The 6,156-nt window shown below is 45.0% G+C and overlaps 1 long non-coding RNA gene across 1 annotated transcript; it reads left to right on the plus strand.

The window, feature by feature from the left end:
• The first annotated feature begins 777 nt into the window (after nt 1–777).
• Nucleotides 778–2,740, plus strand: LOC122461212. The gene is made up of 2 exons (XR_006283034.1): nt 778–1,222; nt 2,436–2,740. It is a non-coding gene; the product is annotated as an uncharacterized LOC122461212 (long non-coding RNA).
• Nucleotides 2,741–6,156: the final 3,416 nt, after the last annotated feature.

A 6,156-nucleotide genomic window follows, 5' to 3' on the forward strand; every position in this document is an offset into this window, starting at 1 on the left:
GAGTGCCACTGTGCCATTCCCCCTCCAGTAGAAGGGTGAAGCCTGAGCCTGTATGGGTTTCTCCCTCTGCTTTTGTGAATCAAACCTAGAAGAATTCATATGGCTTCTATTAAACACTGGGCTAATCTGAATGACATAGGGATTTGCGTACACTTACCCTCAGTTTTCTGAAATAGCATTGCTATCATCTGCCTCTAGAATGGCAGATCTCATGGGAATTGGGAAATGTCTGTATTATTAAGTCTGAATTGACCACTGACTTCAATTACTACATGTTAATAAACTGTCCGCTGAGCAGGAGGGAGCCTCTATCAAGCCTGAGTACATCCTTAACTTTCAGAAACAGGAAATCAAGATGCCATTTTTTTCTGAGTTGGGAGGGGACTCCATAACACTTCAGGCTATTCAGAAGTCAAATGAATCATTCTGTGGGTGTAAAGTTGGAAATCATCCCAGAAGTTAGAAGGAAAAATAATCAACAGGGTTTTAAACAAAGGAAATGCCGCAGAAGTAAAGCTCATCAAACCATGTCAGTTTCTGACTAGCCTCATGGTTTTTTGACTTAAAATGCAGTGAGGCTCAGTCAGTGGTTGAGGACAGAAGATATTCTTTAGCTCTGTTGCTCTGCGTAGCTCAGTAACCCATATGATATGAAGTGATTTGTTGAATGGAATGGATCTGCTGAATGGGAAGCACAAATGTGATGTGGAAGACAGTGGCAGATTAGCCACCTGTAATGAGAGAGAGAGAGAGAGAGAGAGAGAGAGAGAAAGCCTGTGGACCCAGGTGACCCTGCCCTGTTACACCTGTGGCCAATGCCAGGCATGGAGGGGAGTGCTAAAGGTTGAGAACTAGCCCAGTTTGGGGTTGATGAAGGAGGACAGAACTCTCCTTGGTGGGAGAAAAGCCTCATTACAGCCCTGATACAGCACTTGCTTACCAGCTGCATCAGCCCTCCTGGAAGGGATGACCAAACCCTGGGGGGAAACAATTGTCAGAAACATGGATGGTTTGAAAGACAAGCCCTGAATAGAAGGGTGGTGCACCCTAAAGACTCCTGGGATGACCCTGTTTTTGAGTTGTGTTTGGTTTGTTCCCGATTACTGTAGAACCTTAAAACCCCTAAACAGGTATGACTGAAGGGGGCTTTGCCTGGAGAGCTAAAGCATCTTTGCTCTGGACCTCACAGAGAAGAGACATAGCCATGAAGACTTGCAGTTGGGTGAGTTATGCCCTGGAGGGCCACATGAGGGTGCTGCTCCAACAAAGTGCTTACAGGCATGGGTAATACCAGGATCTAGAGGGCTGGGCTCACTGCTGGAGAGCTGATCAAATCCTGCACGAGTTCACAAGACACAATGAGCCACAGCTCATCCTCCTTGTCCACACAGTTTTTGTCTGGCTGTCTCTGCTCAAGAGAATCCTAGAAAGGAATAGCAAGGGCTGTGGTCCGTCAGGATTGAGGTATATTAGCAGCTTTGGAGCCTGAAATCCTTGGTTTTTCCACGGAAGAGGTTTAGAATGGGTAATGGCTGTACAAGCATCCTCATATTGCCCCACTGAAGTGCCTCAAAGCAGACTTAAAGGAAACTGCTCTAGGGATGAGAAGCAGCTGTGAATTTAAGTGTGCATATAAATTAGGGGGTTAAATTGTACAGCCTGGCCTGGTGCTTAGAAAGTTTCTGGTGGAGAGGGAGAGGTATAGCAGGGGGCTGGGAATCAGGAGGAACAGTTGTTCAAAGGCTGGAGAAGGTTTCAGGTGCTAAGGCTGGGAAGTAGCATAGGCCAGGGGCAGGGAGTGCAAGCAGTCACACAGTCTGACCCCGCCATTTGCCAGAATTATGCCCATTCCCTTTCTCTATAAGTGTTTGGCAGAAGACTCTCCACACTGTAAAATAAATATAATGCACTTACCCTGTCTCCCTTGCTTTTATTCTTCCTTTTCTTCCCTCCACTTTTCCATTACATCTGCTCTATAATGTACAGGGCTCTCATTCAGTCTGATTTTCCTGTGGTGTTAAGTTGGTCAGTCTTTTTCCTTCTCTCTCTTTCTAACCTCTGTTTCCCTGTGGTGTGTTCCCTCCTTCTCCTGTGCCTTCAGTTCTCTTGTCTTACCCCTCCCCTCTTCCATGCCCTCTCTTCTCAGTCAGTGTCTTGTTCCTTCCATTCTGTCTCTCCACTCCCTCCCTTTCACTTTGTTAGCCCACTCTACCTCTCTCAATCACTCTACCTCGCTCATTCCCAATCTGAAGAACAGTTCTTGGGTATGACCAATCCTTTCCCCTCATTGGCCCTCACCTTTTCCATGGATTGAGTTATAACATTAATAAAATGCACCCTTGTACTTCTTATATACTGACATTCCTCTTGTCAATGGCAAAAGATAAAACGGACAATCACCACAAACAAGCAATCTTTCCCTACCATTCCCACAGCATGGCCTTCAAGCAAACAACTGAGAAAAAGACAATGTTGACTCTGTATTCAAGGCCAACAGAAACTTGGTCTCTGTCAGATCAAGCCAGCAGAGCAAATTACTTAATGGAGGAAGCTGCACTGAGAATACCCTGTCACCAGCCCAACAACACTGAAAACCAGAGACCATTGGAGCAAGCAGAACATTGCCATGGAGCATTAGAGGCTGAGTGGTGATGGACTCAGATAGCTCAAGAGGGCTGTATAAACCAAAACAAACACCTTGAATCGCAACCAGAAGTGAATATGAAGCCCATGCATTGTCTTCTTTATTAGTTAAGCATCAACAGTGCACGTATGCTGAGCATTGGTGCAATATTTTCTCATTGGCTATTACTACCCAACTGTATGGCAACAGTAGTCTATACCGGGCATGGATTACCATGGCTGGATCTGAAAGGGAAGGTCACACTGACTGGCCAGATGCAGAGGAGAGAAAGGGCTCTTAGGAATCCCAGAGAGCTCTGGGGGCTGAGCCAGCTGTGGACCCAAGAGCACCCCCAAATTAAAGACTCTTCAGGCAAAGGGCAGGGAACAATGAATGTAGAAATTGCCCCACCAGGCCTTCAAAAACCTTTCCCCAGCCTACTGGCATCAGCTCCATCTTGTCTGAACTGACTTTCAGCAAAGTCCATTTCATCCAGGTGCAGTCTTAGCTAGGGCACTGGGAAAGTGCTGATGTTATACCATCTGGGTCTGAGGAGATATGAAGCTGTGTGTGATCTGCACACTGATGGCACCTCAGTCTATGTTACCTTACCATCTAAAACAGCCTCACATAGGCCTCAGTTCAGGAAGACATCCCTCAGCAGGAGGGTATTTAAGCACACGCTTAATTTTAAGCATGTGGTTAAATGCTTTCTTGTGGGGTGGGGGGGGGGCTTAGTACTTTCCTGAACTGGGGCCTGTCATTCCAGCCTGGGCACACCCCTGCAGCAAGACATAGCATGAGAAGCATGACACATGCCATGCCTCAGTTTCCCCTCTCAGGTAGCCCAATAACATCACTTTAGGTTCTACTCTCTCCATACTACCTCTCTTTGGGGCAGGTTTATTTAAAATAAAAAAAAATGCAAAATTGGTTATAACAGGCCCAACATAAAATCCATTCAGAATTCAGTGCAAATAGTCATTAAGATCACCTGATGTCTTCTCCCATGATGCCCCATGTACCACACCCCACTGCCTTTGGCCCTGCTTGGCCTCTGTCCATCTTCTGTGCCTCTGCTCCTGGACCATCTCAGCCCTTCCAGTTGGGGAACATCCTTGCAGGGAACATATCTCACTCCCCCAGCTCTCGCATGGTTCCTCTGGGTCCAGCTCCCTGGCCCCAGAGAAATCAGCAGGTAAGCTCCTCCATTGCTTCCCTGCCTTCAGCCTTCTCTGACCCTTGGCTCCAGACTCTGGGCTTAGAACCAGCAGGCAATTCCCTCTACTGCTTCTCTTCCTGCCTTCAGTCCTCTCCAGAGCAGTCTGGCTCCATCTCTCTGTCTTGGGGACACCCATCAGCAAAGCTCTCTTACTGCTCTCCTGCCTTCATCCTTCTCCAAGGAACCACAATCAATCTCTTGGCTCTGACAGCTCTCACTCCTGTTTTGTTCCTGACTGACCCAAGCCCAAACTCACTGGGTCTCTCCTCCCCTAGGCCTCAGCTGCCCTCTTTTAAGCCCAGTTAATTGGCCAAATTGGAATGTGCTGATAAAGCACAGGTGCAATGGCCCTGATCCCTCTTATAGAGCCAGGGTCACCCCACGACAGGGCCATATATGTTAAACAAGAGAGGAGATGAGAAAGCTTCGCCAAACCCTACACGAGAGCCTTCTCTATCTCACAAAGAGGAAGGAATGGAATTTCTGAGTGACACCATTCATCCCAGCCAGAGTCCATGGGGGAATTAATGGGACACCTGGTCAATGTTGTCAAAGACTATGGAGAGCTCTGAAAGCATCCACATGGACACCTGACCATTCTTCTCTGCTAGGAGGAAGTTGTCACTGCAGAAGACTCTCTTCCATATCTTAGCCAGCTCTTATCTTCAAATGTGCAGGTTTTATCTGTTGCTGTTGGAGGGTAACAGGATCACTGCATCACTAATGGCATCTCAGTGACTGTATACAGGTGTTGAATCCAAAACAGAGCCATACAGATGGATAGGAGGTTGGAAATTGTGGGCTTCTAAACCCAGGTGACTGTGATTCCAGTTGTCCTCCCCTCCTTGCTCCGGTGTCTTGAGGATGAACATGCTGCAGGGCTCCATCTGGTTCTGTAATAAAACATAAATTATTAAAACATAAAATATTGATGAACTGTTCTATAAAACAGAAGGACTTTAAAGTATTGATTAAGAAGTGCGAAAGCCATAATGAGTTTCAGCCAGGGAAATAATAAGGAAATGATTTTGTGTTGTATCCCTTTTCATGGAAGGGCTCAGAGATAGTTTTTATGTTAGATCGAACTGTCACCTGTATAGTTTATACATCATCATCATAATGCTTTGCACTTATATGGTATCTTTCATCAGAGGATCTCACCGCACTTTAAAAACAATAATGAATTAGGATATACAATAATCCTGGGAAACAGGCAAGCATCATTGTAACAACAATGAGGCAGTGGCTGAACGAGAAAACCCTGAGATTTCCCACATACCGCAATTTATATTTAAATGGAATAGCCTTTGAAAATATAATGATAATAAAACAACAAAAAGAGGCTTCCATGTAAAAGATCCACTGATCCATGCAGCAGCAGTAAAGTGTTAAAGACAGAGAAGTGCTTTGCTTCAAATAAAGAGTAAATACCTATGGATGTGTGTGTATGGTGCCTCGCACAATGAGGACCCATTCTCAATTGGTCCCTTGGCAGTGCAGTAATAAACATGATTAATACATACAGAATTGCAAGACCTACAAAAAGCTGTTCACCATTCCATGTCATTAGAGACAGGTATGAAGCCAAGGGTATGAAGAGCTTTCAATCAGAACTGAAGAGGCTGCGATGAAATTAAAAATTAATGTCTGACCCAACTGATAATGATTTACCATGAAATTACTACCCACTGTAGAACTTGATCCTGCACAGAGCAAGTGTTAGATGCATTATAAGTGCAAGATAAAGAGTGATGGGCAGGTAGTATAAGGGACCTGATCCTGCATAAGAAACGTGCTGCTGTGGAGACAATGGGGTGTTAGGTGCCTAACTTGAAATCAGTGGCAGTTACACACCTTAAAAAATGTGTCCTTTAGGCACTTAGGAGCCTGAAAATGGGATTTAGCCATCTAAGTCATGTAGGCCTTACAACACTGAGTGGAGCAATGCAGAAATACCTTTTAAAATCTGGGGCTAAGTCCCTCCCATTAGCAGGTGTAAGGCTTAAGGCACATGGAGAGCCCAGTGAAATCAATGGACTGAATTTGGCCCATTTAATTCTTTTAATCTTTTCTGCATCTCTTAATATCTCCAGGTGCATGCAACTCATTATTACATTGGCTTTTCCCTCTAGCACATTGCACTGCAAACTCACACCTAATTTATTCATTACCATCCTCCATCTCTCTAGCATGACTGTTTTCCAAGTATCTCCCTTTCCATTGAATAAAATTCATGTTTCAGATCAGTTTCTCCTGTATGAATTTTCCCAGTTTGGATCTAATTTTGTCTTATTTTCAAACTATATTTCTC

The sequence above is a fragment of the Dermochelys coriacea genome, chromosome 1, assembly GCF_009764565.3.
Source record: "Dermochelys coriacea isolate rDerCor1 chromosome 1, rDerCor1.pri.v4, whole genome shotgun sequence".
NCBI lineage: Eukaryota > Metazoa > Chordata > Testudines > Dermochelyidae > Dermochelys > Dermochelys coriacea.